This window comes from Rutidosis leptorrhynchoides, chromosome 1, assembly GCF_046630445.1.
Source record: "Rutidosis leptorrhynchoides isolate AG116_Rl617_1_P2 chromosome 1, CSIRO_AGI_Rlap_v1, whole genome shotgun sequence".
Classification (NCBI taxonomy): domain Eukaryota; kingdom Viridiplantae; phylum Streptophyta; class Magnoliopsida; order Asterales; family Asteraceae; genus Rutidosis; species Rutidosis leptorrhynchoides.
The window spans coordinates 258,449,232-258,468,658 of NC_092333.1; the positions used below are offsets into that span (position 1 = coordinate 258,449,232).

At 30.4% G+C, this 19,427-nt stretch overlaps 1 long non-coding RNA gene across 9 annotated transcripts; it reads right to left on the bottom strand.

Annotated features, from left to right (window-relative positions):
• Nucleotides 1-13,816: 13,816 nt before the first annotated feature.
• On the bottom strand, nucleotides 13,817-18,143 carry LOC139869135 (uncharacterized). 9 transcript variants are annotated; one of them, XR_011766016.1, is made up of 8 exons: nucleotides 18,078-18,142; nucleotides 17,701-17,761; nucleotides 17,401-17,476; nucleotides 17,065-17,231; nucleotides 16,683-16,753; nucleotides 14,533-15,370; nucleotides 13,947-14,442; nucleotides 13,817-13,852 (listed from the first exon to the last, which is right to left on the bottom strand). It is a non-coding gene; the product is annotated as an uncharacterized lncRNA (long non-coding RNA). The 9 variants fall into 9 exon arrangements; XR_011766015.1 differs by lacking the exon at nucleotides 17,701-17,761 and having other exon boundaries at nucleotides 18,078-18,143; XR_011766018.1 differs by lacking the exons at nucleotides 17,065-17,231; nucleotides 17,701-17,761 and having other exon boundaries at nucleotides 18,078-18,143.
• Between the last annotated feature and the right edge of the window lie 1,284 nt (nucleotides 18,144-19,427).

Here is a 19,427-nt window from a genome sequence, read left to right on the forward strand (position 1 = left end):
CATATGAATCATCAGAATTTAGCAATCAGTATCTTGAAATCTCGCAGCATGTCTACATCAACAGTTATATGTATACAAATAACATTTATCTCTTAGAATTATGATCTTTCATTATGAAATTCTAAAAAAAAGCACCCAGTCTACAAATCAATACTTCAAATTCTGAAGAAGCTGAATACAGCAGCAAAAAAAAAACTGTACACGACTTTAACAGTCGGAAGTTTGATGATAAAGAATAGAAGATTGGCAAAGCTCAGAAAAGTTGAAACTGGAAAACGGATTGAGCAAACCAAGAAGGAGATTGTAGACAAATCACAAAGAATAAATCTGCCTTCAAAGAATCCAAATGATTCAGTATCTACTGAAGTCATTGACGAATACCTTACTCCTGACTCTAAATTCTTGTAGGCAAATTTTCTTCATCAACCTTCAAACTTAGAAATTCCAAAATATCATCATAAATATCTTCGATATTTCTGAGGATATTTTCATAAATATTCTTGTCCAAACTTATTTATCTCCTCCTGCTATCTATATTACATCATAAAGGAAACTACTTTAGTTTCTAAATTTCTTTAAAATTCAAGTTTGAATTATGAATGAATTTCTTCATCACAACTTGATTCAAAAATTCTAAGATATCATCATACCTTTATTTTAAAAATCATCAATATATCTGAAGATATTCTTATCTGAAATCATTTATCTCTTCGCACTATCAGTGTTACATTGTATAAGAAACTGTTAGTTTCTATATTCTGTAAACCTTCGAGTTTAAACTATGAATGATTTTGAAGTAGTGTTGGGAGCTGAAGCATGAGTTAGTATAATATAATGACACTTGATCAACGTGATTATATTACAGTAAGTCATGCTGAGTTTCTAATGGAATGTGATGTTCACAGATTATAACGTCATCATGTGCCATATTACATAACTCTTTCATTCTGCTTAACTTCTGAACATATCTAGAACATATTATCTTGATAGTTCTATCTTTTCTCTTGAACTCTGGAAATTTAACCAATTAAGATCGTGCTATTACAATTTCTCTCATATAACATTAATCATATTCATTTGAAACTTCATATCCTACGAATTCTGGACCATTATTCGCTTGATTTAAAGTCGAGAAGAGAAAACAAGAGCATGAAGCTCCGATATAAAAAGGGAAAATATAAAGCCCAACAACAACACCGAAATTACAAACTGTGGATATCAGTGCGTATAGTAATATAAAGACACGGGAGGATTATAAATACAATAATCCCTAGAGCATAGTAGAAATAAACAGATTCTTCCGGTGGGAGTTGGAAAAGAAGAACGATCATTGCGATAGTCAGAATAAGAATAAGGATTAGAACCGGATTAAGCATTATTATAATCTTTTGGATATATGAACTGAGAAAGAAGGTATAGAAGTGGTGGAAACTAATGGAACGAAAAAGGTAAATTTATAATGGAAATATCAGACAGAGTAATCGAGGCAGATCACCGTATTTAATTATAGAGATCCTAATTTCTTTATTCGCCGAAGAATCAAATCTTTTAGATTTCAAAATTTTTCTTTAATCCCTTGAATTCCGGAATTCAACCATGACTAGTCAAAAGTTATGATGAAACTTGTCTTTCTCATTTCACTCTTTTGTGATAACTTCACTTACCCACTTCGAGTAATCGAATCATATTATCCACATTACTCTATGTTAATAAAATTCTATTTTATCAATTCATATTCGTCATGAAGACATTCTTATTGTTAGACATGACGACCACACTCAAATTTCGGGACGAAATTTCTTTAACGGGTAGGTACTGTGACGACCCGGAGATTTTCAACCAAATTTAAACTTAATCTTTATATGATTCCGACATGATAAGAAAAGACTGTAATGTTAAGTCTTAAAATTTGTGGAGCTGTTTATATGAATTCATTGTCCTCCGACTATTCCTGATGATTCACGAACAACTGTATTGTAAATAAATATGAATATTGAATTAAAATATTCGAACATGTTACATATTATATAATTAATAATAGGTAATGATAATATAATATATGTAAATATAAGTTTAAATATAATTATAAATATTATTATTATTACTTTCATGAATATTAATATTAATATATGTATTATGATTATTATTAATCCAATATGATAAATAGATATAAAGTTTGATATATTTAAATGGTTATCATTAATACTACTAGCATTATTGTTATCTTTATTAATATCATTAATAAAAATTACTATTAATATTAAAATCAGTATTAGGGGTATTATTTTTTTTGACATATAGATATGAAGTGTGATAAATATAATTTGTTATAGAACTATTATTATTAATATTATTATTATCAACATTATTATTATTAATAATATTAGTAACATTTTAAGTTAATATTATTGTTATTATAAATAATAATATTGTGGATGTATTATCAATAACATTATTATTATTAATATATTATAAAGTGTTATTATTATTATTTATAACATCAAGAATGTTATTATAAATATATTTACTAATTAATAGGATTAAATATAAAATACAAATAATATAATTACTGATGCATAAAAACAGATTTACCTATACATACATACTGTTATAATTATATAAATATGTATTATGTAATTAGTATTATATTTATATTTATATTTATATTTATATTTATGTGCAAATATGAATACATATTATATATACAGATACATAAGTAAGAATCAAATTCAGATTTACATCCTTTTCTACACTGTATTTGATTGGTACTTTTGGAATCTTATTGTTGAACTTAACCCACAAATTGGTACGAATCTGTTAGATGTTATTATCAACTTTTATTTAATTAATTATATTTCTGTTATATTTTCTTCCCTGCAACTGTGATTGAAACTCAGACACAACAAAACATTTTATATAAATCGAGCAGCTCTGTTGTTAACGAAAATATTAAAGTTTTCCTCTACCTTTATCAATTACCACTATTTTTAAACAGATGCTAATTGAAAATCTAATTATAATTTTTTTTTATCGAACACCTCTGTCCTGGGTGATTTTTTTTTCAAAGCTTGATTTCGTTTTATATTTCAAAATGTATTAAAGCTGTTGTGTTTGTAATCTCGTGTCTAAACTACCTGAAAAGTTTCAAGAATCAATTCGTGATAACGAATTCAAATTTGAGGAGTCAAACTAAATTTCTAAAAGTCAACCGTATTGTTCTTAAGAAAAATTAGAACTCGATTTGATATTTCAAATAAAATTGATGGTTGATAAAGTTTCTAAACTTAATTTAAAATATTTTTCATGTTATACACTTTGGCTAAAACATTCTTAAATTCTGAAATTGAAATTGGGTTCTTTGCGATATTTAAAAAAAAAAAAAAAAACGAATACAGCTTCTGTGTTTTTCTTCTTTATTTTTTTTTCGTGTCAGTTAATTTAAATTACTATTTCCAGTTGATTAGGTTTCGATTTAAATGCTAAATCAAATATAAATTCGAGTTATGGGAACGTCTCTGGTCGACTAGGTTTGATTGAAGAAGAAGATGAAATAATAAATAGGTTAAATATAATTGGATTTCGTATTCTATCAGAAAAACGGGAATGGCAGATTGGTTAAGGAGTCATGTCGGGTTTCGAGAGGTCTCGGGTTCAATTCCAGGCGTAGGCAGTTATTTCTCTAGAACTCTTTTTAAGGTAGTTTATTATTTGTTTTTATTATTATTATTTGTTATTATTATTATTATTGTTATTATAATTATTAATGTTATTATTATTATTATAAATTATAAATATTATTGTTATCATTATTGATTATTGATATTATTATTATTATGCTTATGAATATAATTATAATTAGGATATAGAAAATGATAATAGAAAGATAACAAAAATAAGATAACATATAACTATGATTAATATTGTTATTTTGATTATTATCGTTAACTTTAATATTAGTATTATTATCAACATAGTTATTAGTTAAGGTTATATACATATGCAAATTATAAATACAAACATGTTTATAAAGATGATTATACTTGTAATTGAATAATGAGTTAAAATGAAATATTATTATTATTAATATCATTATATTATTAATCATTATTATTATTAGAGTTATTATTGACATAAGATTATGGATGATATTAGGAACAACGAGTACGATATGTATGCTATAAATAAAGATGAAATCATTAGTAATGATAATAAATAATATTATGAATATGTAAGAAATCTAAATAAATTTATGGATTGTATAAGCATGTATAACACATCTTTTATTATTAAAAAGTTATTATAATTAATACCAAATTTGTGATCTTTATCATTACCATAATTATACTAATATTATTACTATTAGTAATATTATAATTATTATCATTTTTACCACTATTAATACTATTTCGATATTACTATAACTACTATTATTAATATACAAATTATATATATATATATATATATATATATATATTCAAAATATATTTAATACATATAACATAATAAAAATTAATATTTTATATAACAAAATGAATAAATGACATATATATATATATATATATATATATATATATATATATATATATATATATATATATATACATTCAATATAAAAACAACATAACTAATAAAGTTATATATATATATATATATATATATATATATATATATATATATATATATAGATAAATTTGATCGATTACGAATATGTATATTAATAAATATACCAATGATATAGGTTCGTGAATCCGAGGCCAACCCTGCATTGTTCAGTTGTTCAATGTTGTCACATGTATTTTTACTACAAAATATAGTACTGTAAGTTTCATTTGATCCCTTTTACTCTTTACATTTTTGGGACTGAGAATACATGCGCTGTTTTTACAACTGCTTTATTAAATGCTTTTGAAATATATTTTGAACTGTGAATACATGAAAATGCTTTATTAACTGTTTTTACAATATTTATTTGCGTGAGTTTCAATTGCCTTTTTACTCTTTACATTTTTGGGCTGAGAATACATGCAATATTTTATTAACTGTTTTACAATAATTATATGCGTGAGTTTCATTTGCCTTTTTACTCTTTACATTTTTGGGCTGAGAATACATGCAATATTTTATTAACTGTTTTACAATAATTATATGCGTGAGTTTCATTATTCCCTTTATATATATATTTTTAGGCTGAGAATACATGCAATGTTTTAATAACTATTTTACAATATTTATATGCGTGAGTTTCGTTGCTCCCTTTTTAAATGCTTTTACAATATATATTTTTGGGACTGAGAATACATGCGCTGCTTTTATAAATGTTTTACGAAATAGACACAAATAATCGAAACTACATTATATGATTGAATTATCGAAATCGAATATGCCTATTAAGTCTGGTAATCTAAGAATTAGGGAACAGACACCCTAATTGACACGAATCCTAAAGATATATCTATCGGGCCCAACAAGCCCCATCCAAAGTACCGGATGCTTTAGTACTTCGAAATTTATATCATGTCCGAAGGAGGATCCCGGAATGATGGGGATATTCTTATATACATTTTGTTAATGTCGGTTACTAGGTGTTCAATCCATATGAATGATATTTTTGTCTCTATGCATGGGACGTATATTTATGAGAAATGAAAATCTTGTGGTCTATTAAATTGATGGAAATGATTATTTATGTTAAACTAATGAACTCACCAACCTTTTGGTTGACACTTTAAAGCATGTTTATTCTCAGGTACGAAAGAAATCTTCTGATGTGCATTTGATCATTTTAAAGATATTACTTGGAGTCATTCATGACATATTTCAAAAGACGTTACATTCGAGTCGTTGAGTTCATCAGGATTATTATTAAGTCAATTATAGTTGGATATATTATGAAATGGTATGCGTGTCGTCAACTTTCGATGTAAAGCAAGTTTATCTTTTAAAAAAGAATGCAATGTTTGTAAAATGTATCATATAGAGGTCAAGTACCTCGCGATGTAATCAACTATTGTGAATCGTTTGTAATCGATATGGACTTCGTCCAGATGGATTAGGACGGGTCCTTTCAACAGAGTGGTATCAGATCCAGGTTTGTTATAGAGAACCAGGATTGCATTTTATGTGTGTCTTATGTGTTAGCAAGGGTGCCTTAGCAATCTTTAGGACTATAACCTTTCCTGCCTAAGTTTTAAGCGCTTTTCCTTTGATCTTTATACTGCTATTTCATCTTACTTCCTGCTTTTACCTCTTTTGATATTTTGTATCCTTTCTTAAGGATGTCAAGCCAAAACCCTATCATCTTGCCTGATCTCGACTCTAAAGGATCAGTTAGCATGTGATTGTTATCATGTCCATACAAATCTTTATGACCTGACTCCGCCATTGTGATTCAAAGTATTCTTTGACTCACACGAGTTATTTTTATCAGACCACCTCGGTTAGTGAAACCAAGGGATGTCACTTATGAATTCTGAAATACTCGACATTTTAACGTCAAGGTTTGATCACGTATCCTGACCTTATGGTGTGATATTGAAGTGGAAATATGAATTAGTGAAATATAATGACGCTTGGCCAACGTGATTATATTACGGTAATTCATATAGAAATTCTAATATCATGACATATGGAATAGAAAGTGAATCAAAGAAAATTTCTAAGCCATTCATTCAAAAATCTCAATGTTATTACATGAAGGGTAATCATCATCTGATTTGTAGAGATACTAAAAGCTCGTTTTCAACCCAACTATCTATCTCATACCCATGAGTAGATTAACAAACTCTCCTATGCCATAAACGTTGTAAAGCTTTGCATTCTTTCTTTCATAAACAACCCATCTCTTTATCTTTGACGCTTAATATTCAATCGCCTCCTTGGAAGGAAGGATGCATGTTCTTGAGTGACCTGAAGCGACACCCCTGAAACTTCTTCGAAGCATGCCTCCTGTTATCTGCAATTACGCTCCTAGTGTAGATTTTCATAAACCCATTAGGAAACCCGTCGAAGATAAGTGACAACCACTCGCAAGATTTTCATTTGAATATTCAAACGAAGATATTATAAACACCACATTCACTATCACGTTCTCATACTCTACCATTCATATTTCACATGTTAGCAACAGCTTCACACATGAACATTTTGAATTCCAAGAACTTATAATAGTCATTAACCACATTTAAATTTAATAGCTTTCATTACCTCGTAACATTGTTGCTTAAATATCACCCGAAATTTTCAAAAATCATTCACTTGATCTTCATCAATCTTTTTCCAACTCGTAACCTCCAAAATATGAAAATTCTGTCATTCTTGCAAATTTTATAAATCATATACGTTTATATAAATAAAATTTACCTTTACTTATTTTTGACTAGTACATATAAAATTATATTTTCACTTTTTCAAATCAATTCTTTTATTCGAAAGATATTTTACTTAAAATAGTACATGTTGTACATAGCTCTAGTTTTACTAAGAATTTCGTTCATTTTTAAATTGTCACCTTAAACGACTCGGACTTCTATAAAATTTTCATTACTCGGTTATATAGAATTTTTCGTATTATTTGCAATCACAATTCCTCTTGCCCTTCGAAACTTACCATTGAGATCATCATTCAAAACTCTATGTTCTCAGTAACTTTTTCCTTTGTAAGGTTGACCGTTGAGAAAATTTTACTTCTGATATCTCACGGCTAAACCACAACAACCTCGTAAAAAGTCAATTCTATGATTTAATATCTTTTAGACACAAGAAAGTATTTTTCATAGATTTCCTCACCTGTTGGAAATAATTTTTATAGCCAATGATTCACATTGATTCTCATCCGCACTTAAACTCATAAGTGAATGATAGATCGACTCGCCATCTGTGCGAGAACGTCGATCTCATTAAGTGATCACACCTTTCGTGCGGTTTCCCATCAGAAATATAATTTATGATCCTCGCTATCCTCTCTAAAAGAGTTACCTTAAACGTTTATGATGTTTATGTGTTTATTCTAAACTAGTTATAACTAGATGTGATCCTAGACAAATTTCGACCTCTGTTTCAACATATAGCTGAAATCATGATCATAAGTTGATTTTATTAATCACTCATACCATTCTGAGGGCATTTTAGTAATTATGGCTTGCTTTGCATATAAGCCTGATTAGTGACTTCTCAGCTGGAATCTCGTTTCGTCTATTCACATTAGACATTTCTTGAAAACCAAAGGTATCATGTCTATGGTTATCTTCCGGAATTTGAAGTTGGTACCATCTCTAACAAACACAAGTCATGCATCAAACTACATGGCTGTGATCTCCAAGTACTTCTCTCTGATTGTCTGCCTTAATGGCGACATAAACTCTCAAGGGTTCAAATAAACTTAGTAATTATCGTTGCACATTTCAGGTGTCCAACTTACTGAAATGCTTGTACGACTAAAATATCACAATCCCTTTTAAGGAAACCTAGTCAGATGACACTCATGTTATCCCTTTGAATTACCTCCACATTGATAATAAAATGCACTTCATAGAAGAACCTGTAGAAGTTATGGATCGTGAGATCAAATGCTTGAAACAGGACAACAGTTCCTATTGTTAAGATCCGTTGGAATTCATGACGAGGCCCGAGTATACCTGGGAACGTGAAGACCAGATGAGACGGAAATATCCCCATCTCTTCTCAACCGCAGACGCATCTGAGAAGTCTTCCTGAAACTTCTGGACGAAGTTTAAAATAACGGGGAGGTACTATAACAATCCACATTTTTCCATTCTGAAATGACTAAAATGCCCTTAGGGTTCTGTGTGCTCATAAACTTGCTCTAACAAAACGTTGACCAAATAATAAATTTTAGTCGACACTTCCTGTTAAGTAAGGTTTATGCGATTATGTTATATTATAAATACTAAAATATAAGTAATAAGTAAAAATGTGTCATTTTTAATAAACTATGTAAAATTAAGGTAACTATATAGTTAATTAATTATAATTAAAGTGTACTTACCTAATAAAAAAAATGAAATGATTATATATAAAATTAATGACGAAAAAAAAATATAATGGATATATTAATAAAAAAACGTCTAGCTTTTTAAAAAAAAATAGAAAAAAAAAACACAAAGTAAATAAGAGATAAGTCTCATTCCCTAATCCTAATCTAATCCCAATATTTAAACTTATACAAATCCTAATCTCATTATGATCCTATCCTAACACAAATTTTTAAACTCTTTTAATCTTTATCCTAAAGAAGTCCTAACCTCACTCGAACTCTAGACTAATACTTATCCTAACTCAACTTCGAATAATTACACTCTTATCTTAATTTTAAAACTACACTGTAAAAAGGGCCTTAAATCCTCACAAATTCTCATTCACAATTTACCACAAAATCTCTCTTGAGCTGGTCGACATTTACCAATCCCTCTCTTTTGCTCCTTATTTTTTTTTCGACCACCAACACAAACCATGGACCATTGCCATCCTTTGTTGCATCTATTTTCTGTTTGATAAAAACAGCTCGTCGAACTTCACTTGAATACACCACCACTTTCGAGTACTTGTTATCACCATCTTCTACCATTCAAACACCACCGCAAGCACCACCATAAGCCATCGTACTCACCACCACTCGCAGCTGTCCAAAGGATGCCGCTGCTGCTTAATGATAGCTACTTCTTTTAGGCTGTTTCTGTTCGAAAACAGCAGCCCAAAACCGCAACTTGGCTGCTGTTTCGACGTTGTTTCTAGTCGCCATTGTCCATCATAGCCGACCATCACAAACCAACGTGTTCTGCCGCTGTTTGTCCGTTGTTTTTGCTATTCGAACAGCAGCTTCTACTGCTGCTGTTTTGGTCGAATTTGACCTCTTGTTGGTCGACTACTTGCTGCTGCAGATTGCCGACTTGCTGCTACTGTCATGTTCCACTTCCAACAACTCACGATCATCTTTTTCGTTGACGGTATAAAATACAACCTAACCATCTTATATTTAATACTAATATATCATGATTGTTATAATATTATGAACATGAATGAAAGCTTTATATAGTATTAATGACTCAAAGTAAACTGTTAATGTTGTTGTAATTTGAACTTATTAACATAAGGTAATAATTTAAACTGATACTAGCTTTATTAACGAATGTAAGTACAAGACTTATACTACTATTGTATCTTTGAAAATAATTGGTTAATACAATTACTCCTAATTAATGACAAATAAAAGCTGAAGTTGTTACAATACAAAAACATGAAAACCATTCAAGAACGATAAGTTACATCGGTAGTTTTAGTACAAATTGGGTACCTTTTTAAACGTAAATCTTAATCAAAATTGAATATTTACCTGCTACTAAGTTTCGTGAGTCATCTGTTGTTCATAACCGTGATCGAAAATAATCGAATCCAACCGTTAAACTCATGGTTTCAATAAAGATATTATAGAGTTAACGGTTCTAAAGTACGTTAGTTTTTAGTAATAAAAACTTAATAACATATAATACTAATCCGAATCATAATATCATTTGTTAAGTAACTATATATATTGGAGTATATATAAATGTAATGGAAGTATTAAAAATAAAATTCTTGCTTGTTTTGTTTAGACTTCCTCTGTATACGTCAAATTTAGTTGAAGATGATAATATTAGTTTAATTTACGTCCCTAAACTAAATGCTAGTTTACATAATTTTACGAGTAAACCCGCAACATACACATACGAAAGAGTCAGATGACTTGCAAGTTAGTATTATTATTATTATTTTGAAATTTTCGTTTTTAGTCCTTGAGTTATGATCAAATATTCAAATTAAATATAAAAGATAATGATGACTTGTTTAAGAATAAAAGTATAATGATTAAGATAATTAAGAGCTTAATATGATAAGATGATAATAATAAATTTAAAGCCACATAAGTTAAATTAAATAAGATAAAAGTGGAAGAGTTAAAACTTATCTAAATCACTTAAAATATAATAATATAAGATAATAAATAAAGGGGGGATGATTCTCACACACATTTTTTTGATCCTCACACACTTATTTTAACATTTTGCTCTTCTAATAATATTCAATTGGTGTGTGAGGATCAAAAAAGTGTGTGTGAGAATCATCCCCCTAAATAAAGTGATAAGATTATATAATAATACTATAACATATAAACTTATCTTATATTGTAACATGAGATTTAACTAAGTTATACATATCATATAATGTTTTACTAACAGTAATATATAATAAACATTTAAGTATAATAATACATATGATATATTATACTAAACGTGTTGTATTCCTATACACACATAACAGGTAGAAACTCTTATTATAAATTGTCACTATTAATATAATCATTATATTAGTAAACATACTCCTTGTCTGTTAGACAAATTTCTGATTTAGTCTATACATCTCTAGGTTGAGGTCTCTGCCATTCATTTCTCGCTTCTACTTTCGATTGTGGATATTCTTCACTGTGCTATTATTAAGGTGAACTTCATAGCCCCACTTTTTAACTTTCTCTATTTACTTATTTTAAATTTTGGGGTGAGACACATGCTTGCTTTCAAACTGTTTTACGCTTAGACACAAGTACCAGAAAACTGTTTAACTGTGCTGACATGCTTTGATTCAAGCTAAATACCTACCATGATATCGTTAATTGCTACGTATAAAGGCAAGCTTAGTTATTGTGAATAGCGCTATTGAGAGTGACGTCTCTAACCATTTGACCGTTGGTCTTTGGTTACATAATAATGATTAAACGACATTGACAGTTCAAGGTGTCCTGGGGTAACTTTGTTTACGTCTCGATATCATAATTTCAGCATTTACTTTTGATAACTAAATCTTGTGGTCTAAAACTATATATATTAAACCTATGTTGTTCACTCAACCATTTTGGTTGACACTTTAAGCATGTTTTGTCTCAGGTGAAGATTGCTGAAGATTATTTGCTATTTGGACTTTGCTGCTTTTGGAGTCCGCATATCATCATTCATATTATTGCATTAGAACATTTTAGATTACATTTAAATTTCAAGGAGTCATTTGTAATGACTTAATACTTTCCGCTGCTTATAATACGTTGGTTTTTAATTAAAATGTCTCATATAGAGTCGTTCTCGTTTATATATACTTGTGTTGTGATATTGTGAAGTCATATTTCCCCGGCCCTATTTTGGGGGTATGACACTAAACCCTAAACACCAAACCCTAAACCCTATACTCTAAACACTAAACCCTATATTTAAACCCTAAACCCTAAATACTAAACCCCACACACTAAACCCTAAACCCTAAACACCAAACCCTAAACCCTATACACTAAACTCTAAACCCTAAACCCTATATCTAAACTCTAAACCCTTAACCACTAACCTTTAACCTTACACACTAAACCCTAAACTTTAAACCCTAAACTATAAATTCTAAAATCTAAACCCTAAAAACTATACCCTTTAAACTAAACCCTATACACTAAACCCTAAACCCTATATGTAAACCCTAAACCCTAATCCATAAAACCTAAACCCTAAACTTTATACCATAAATTCTAAAAACTAAACCCTAACTCTAAAGCCTAAACTGTTAATCCTAAACCCTAAACACTAAACCGTAAACCTTATACACTAAATCATAAACCCTAAACCCTAAAGCAAAAATTCTTAAATCTTAACCCTAAACCCTAAATCCTAAACTGTAAACCATAAACCGTCAACCCTAAATAGCAATTGCTTGAGCTTAAACCATTAACACTCAACGTGAATCATTTTTATTCATTAAGCTTATATTAGTTGTTAAAATGAATTTAGTTCGTACTATAAGTATATATAATTAGAGTTGTACCAAAAATATTCAAAGGATATTTAACCATAGAACATTGATATCTCAGTTAAATACGTCTCAAGGCTTTCTTATAAACAACATTCTTGGTGGTATTTAATCATTTCCATTGACATCCAATATGATTGGTTTTAATCTGTATAGTGTGGTTATACGTGAGTATGAAGAAATAGAATCTGAATTGAGATTAAGGTGTGACTGAATTCAAATTTATATAAATATAAAAGGTCTAGTGTTGTAGAGGTGAGGGTAGACCTTTAGAATTAGGAGCATAATCACACAAAAGTTCCAAGAATTCTCCATCTGCTGAACAACTAAATCAACATGCAACGAAACAATAAACTCATAAAAAAACCAAAACCAAATAAAATAATCAAAAAAAGTGACATTAGAGACAACTCTTGAAATTTCATAATCTTTCAGGGCTTTTCGGGTTCATCCCAAAAAGATCCTTTTAACATCCACACAATTAGCATAACAAGTAGTAGCCAACACATCGACAGACGTTTATTTTATAAGCAAATTCAAAACATCTCTAGCCACAAGACAAGCATAATAAAGTATAGATTCACTGTCAGTGCTGGGAGTCTTAACAGCAGATTCATTGTTTCTCTTCTTTCCAGATTGTTGCTACAATAATAAGAACAACGGATAAAACCAATAAGCAAAAAAGAAAATCATAAAATAAAAAATATAAAAAATTAAACAGAAAAAATGTCACAACCCTTCTTTGGTGTCTTTCCCTCTTCATCGCTATCATCATCACTGCCAGATGACTTCTCCTTATCCTAGAAAAGCAACAAGCATTAAGAAACTTTATATTACACAAAGACAAAAATCATAGACAATTATATATGTATAATCACAACTGAAGAGTGTAGTCATTACCCTTTAGCACACTAACATCGATGACATTCATAATGAGGCATAAATAGCATGTAAAATAGAAGCAACATAAATACCACAAACCTCATCAGAATCTTCAGACACTGAATCACAAGTTTGCCTATAGAGAAAATTGAAATTTTATAATTGAGGTTTAATCAAACAGTGCAAAATCAAAAGTATCTAAGAGCACAAAAAAGTAATCAAACTTATACCATTAATAAGTGAAAGCTGAAGAGCCTCATCTTCCTCATCAGTATCTAGCCAAAAGATACAAAGAATATAAGCACGAGTTAAATAAGAAATAAACTCAACAGTGAAAAATGGAGCACAAAGATCCTAACCAATTTCTTCAAAGTCAGTGATCAAACAAAGAAAAAAAAACTATTTGGTCAAGAAACAGCCAACTGATTTTAAATTAAAACATATTATAAAAATGAATGCAGTATTATAAATATAAATAACTACTATATGTTTGTTAGAAGGATATTCTTCATCAATAGGTTGGTCAGCTTTGTATCTATAGAAGTAAACACTACCATTTTTCCAGTTGTTTGACAACTAAAAGCTTTTGTCAAACACCAAACCAAATAGTTGTTGAAGCAACCTGTCAGAGTAAAGTGTTCCAAGAACAAGCTTCTTTCCGTCAATGTTGATATGCAGGTAAATAGATTCACTTGGTTTGTTACTCTTGATTTCTCCAAGACAAGCCTATTAACAAATTCATTCATTTTATTTTATGATTTAATTTAATGTATCAATCAAAGATAACATATCTTATAGAAATCAAGTATTCTATACCTGTGAGAGATGTAAAACCTAGCGTTCTCCAAGGTTTACCTCGACTGGCTGACCATTATTAACCTCAACACCTATATCAATATTCAAATGAATAAACATGGTTACATACTTTTGCAACAGTGTTTAGAATTCCCAATGTATGTTGGTATTGAAAAACATTCTACAAGCTACTCTCATGATACTGAAGGGTTCCTTTCAGGCCTTATCTGCATTGTTCTTAGCATGGATTTAGTTCAAATATGAGTTATTCCACCATATGTGAAATAATCATAAGACTTAGCTATTGTCAGAACTGATCGCACCATATAAACCTTAAAAGCACATCACACAAAACTTTTGGGAATAGAAGTATTTCCCACATCCTTTCGTTACAGTTTCCACATCATCTGAAAGCACCAAATTTTCTTCTGAATCGGTTCCCCAAAAGAATGGCACACTTCCATCAGCATCCAATATTGTAGATTCGATAATTGACATGCAATATTATAAACTACTACAAATTGAAAAGGTAGCCAAGTAGGGGGTTATAAATTTGTAAAAGGAGTGTGTGAAAAGAGTGTCAACTTTCTTGAATCGATCTTGAAGAAGCCATATCCATTGACGGTTTAATAATAGCGATGTTTTTATTTTACAATACTCTGGAAGAGAATAAATTCCGAGTTTTTGCTTTTTTCCCAATGCTGCATGTGTCAATTTTCATTAGATGGGAAAATAGATTAGACTATCTCAGTGGAAAACTCATAAACCTTTAACCTCTAAACAAACAAAAGCAGAAGGTCTGCAGGTTCAACCAACAGCTGATAGATACAAGAATTGCTGACATAACGCATGCTGCATCCTACAAAAATATTGTCCCGCAATCTCATCAGAAAAATGATTACTATACCTGGCAATTGAGACCCATACTCTCAAATTTGGGTCAAATGGGTCGAGCTTTCGGGTCTAATGAGTCTTGAAAAAAAATTAGGCCTTACAGTGTAAACTACTCCCTTCGTCCTGAAAAAAAAACTGTCATATTTGACTTTTCAAAGTCTCAATCGGAAAAACCCGAAACCCAACCTTTTTAAGCCGAATTTGCGGGTCCACGGCTGGGTATGGGATGGTTTTAAAATTTAATCCGGGTTCAGGGACGATTTTGGATATAAACCCGGTTACCCGGCGCGTATACCCGTAAAAATACCTACCCGTTTAAATTTCAATAATAGATAATATATATATATACATACATATATACATGGTTTTAAAAAACGGCCGAGGCGTAAGCCTCGAGGCGCGCCTCAGAACATTTTTGGAAAATCCCGTTTTGAAACGTACGCCTCGATTGCCTTTAAAAGTCGTACGCCTCATATGCTGAGGCGGATCGTTATTTTTTTTTGAGGCGGTACGCCTCGATGGCCTTTTTTTGCTGAGGCGGTACGCCTCGATGCCTTTTTTGCTCAAGCGGTATGCCTTGTATGCCTCGATGGCCTTTATGTATTTTTTAACTCCGCCTCGAACGTATGCCTCGGTTCGCCTCGAAGCGTACGCCTCGCCTCACAAAAAAGAAACGCCTCGAGTCACGTTTTTGTTTTTTTAAACCATATATATATATATATATATATATATATATATATATATATATATATATATATATATATATATTGTATTACTTTTAAATTATAATAAAGGCAAGTTAGTACATAGTGTCCTGTTCTTGTGCCCAATCTAGCCACTCATGCTACTTGTACAAATACCTGCTCACTAACAACTACTAATAGTTGAAACTTGGTTGTGTTTTTATTAGTGAGTAAATGGAGACCCTAATACCCGTAGGAAACCCCGAAACCTGATAGTTAGTGTGTAAATGGCGACCCGTCAGGTATGAGACTGGGTTTGGGACCAAGTTTCTTAATCAGGTTTGGGACTGGAGATTACCTATACCTGGCCCACACCCGACCCGGTCTGTACTTATGATTCATTTTAGAGCAAACTTTTCTTTGCTTCTTTATCTGGATTATATGTAGGTATTAGGTACCACTGTTCTCTTTGTTGTTGTTGTCAAAAGGTGTTTTGGTGGAATCCATTTATGTAGTGGCAGCTGCATATTAGATTAGATTATTAGAATCTATTTCATTGTGTGCACGAGGTAGTTTAAGTTGGTTGATACATACATTTGCTTTTGGATGAAATACACTAAACGAAATTACAAACTCGTTCGAGCCAATATGCCCACTCCTATTCCCTATGAATTCATCAAATATATATTAATAGCTTAATAATGTAAAATAAAAACAACAGAAATTTATGTACAACGTTATATGACTTTATATCATATCATACAAGTTGTAGAGTCTTATATTCGCTCAAAATTGATATCTAGATTAAATAACCATACTAACTCGATCCGCAATAATGTTCAGTTTACCACAATTTTTGAACAACGCAAAGTAGAACAAATTGCATGTACAAAGAATAATAGCCAATTATCCAAGTAAAACTTACAAGCAAAATGGCAAAACCAATAGCAAATAGACATCTTAATTGAAAATATACCTTCCCAATTAGTCCATCATCAACCATCTAACTGCTTAGTCTCTCGAATAGCTCGTATGATTTTTGCGCGTGATACCCGATGTAATTTAACAATGTTGGGATGCTTAAAGATCTATTATTGTACCAATGTCCCTCTTTATTTGCAGATTTCAATCTCATTAAAAAAACTCAACATAATAAATTATTTATATGTAAAATTAAGATAATATGCCATGGAGTGGACATCAGAGACACACAATTTAACTATTTTTTCTATACAAAGTCATAGACAGGTTGTCAAGAATTAAAATACATTATAATTTAATATGTTAATTAAGCATGTAAAAATTAACTTACAAATGACATGAATGTGATAAATGGGCCATTCAATTCAGCAAAACCTTAGTTGATGGTTCAAAGAACTCCTTAGTTGCTTTCAAAAAAAAAATAAAAAAAAAAAAAAAAGAAAAAAAAAAAAGAAAGAACGAACGAACTCGTTAGTCAATAAGACATAAGAGTGAAACTCAAATGGTTGTTGCATAATGAAGCCCCCACAAAAACAACACTTTTAAGTTTTATCCCTTAGCTTTTTCAACAATGATGTTGTAATGAACCTGCACATTTTTATGCTCAATTAATAATAGTTATAAATTGTACATTCTTTTCCAGCTCAGCAATGTACTGAAGCTTTCGTACCCGAGAACGTTGAGCAAATTGCCTGTATTAGGTTGTTGTTAGATTAAAGGATGCACATCTAGCTTGAAACCATTCAGATTGAAACAAATTCAGATAATTCCAAAATAGATGCCTATTTACTATATATAATTTATTTATGTTATACAATTGAGCCCAGATGTATAACAATAATCTTTCATCATTGATAAACCCTAATCGAGATAACAATAATCATAATTCAGAAAACAATTACGCTAAGCAAAAAGATTGATAAACCCTAATGAGATAACAATAATCAGAGCATTGACTTATTGATCTTAGATCCTGAAAATCGAAGCAAAAGAATAAGAAATACTAACCCGTAAACGATATAAGATCCTGATTTTTGGGATTGATTTGTGCAGCTTGCGTCTGGAGAAGCAATATGTTTTGTTTAATGTGATTGAAGATCAATTTGAACTTACAGAACGATTGAGTAGGCAAGATTTTATTTAGGTCGCTAGCTGTATTGATAGCCGCTTGAATCTTAAGGAGTAATTATTATTAATTTACATATTAACTTAACAGACAAAAGTTAGTAACCTGGGTTATTTTCGACTTTTTTTTTTTTTTTTTTTTAAATTTTAACTAAATTTCATTTTACCAACAACACTCTCCACACTTTTTTGAAAAATTCAAATCGACCCCCAAACAGGGAGTAAAGTGTCAATTAATCATTTTCATAAAAAATCTTAAACAAACTCCACTCAAATATTCAACGGGTCATATCTTCTCGCTCACAACGAGTTAAATTTTTCCGACACCATCGTTAAACTCGAAATAATTTTAGGAACACAATGTCACTAGCTATACGCAAAACGGACGCTTTTTAAAAAACGCTAAATATTTGGGGTACTTTTCATACACGTTGATTTTGCGTTAAATTTTTAAAAGTCGACAATTCCATAGTGAAACGCGGAGATGCACATATATATATTGTTAATTTAAAATAACACTTAAATCTCTCACGGGTTATACCTTTTAGTTCGACTCGAGTTGCGCTTCAACGACATCATCGTTAGCCACAAAATAATTTTACTAAACGCAATAAAATACATTGAAAACCGAACCCCGACGCGTGAAATGAGGGTTCGATAACTAGTTATTATTATTGGAGTAATTATTATTAGCAAAGGGTATTTTAGGGACGGAGTGTATGTAAAATTGATTTATTAGCTAATATTTTTAGTGGATGATTAAGAACCTTTGGATTAAGGGGTATTGTAATGTAATTTTCTAATCTAACGGTAATTAAGGGGGTTTTGAAAACATTTATTAGCTAATCGAAACTCTCTTTTAAGGTACATACTGAATAGTGAATAGTGATATATATATATATATATATATATATATATATATATATATATATATATATATATATATATATATATATATATATAATATCTCCTTGCTCAACCATCATTATTCTCCATGACCAACGCCAATTATTCTGGGTCTTCGAATCGTAATTGTTTCAATAAGAAAAATTGGAACCATCGTAAGCAATCCACATATCGTCGCTCTTCAATCGAGAATAATAGCGTGTGTGGTGATTTCAGTTTTGCAGGTGGACCTCGTCAGAATATTTCAAGTAGGTCTGGTCATATTTGGTCAAGCTATGGTTGGCAACACCCACCACTTTTGGCTTCTCCACAATGGCCTAACGGCAG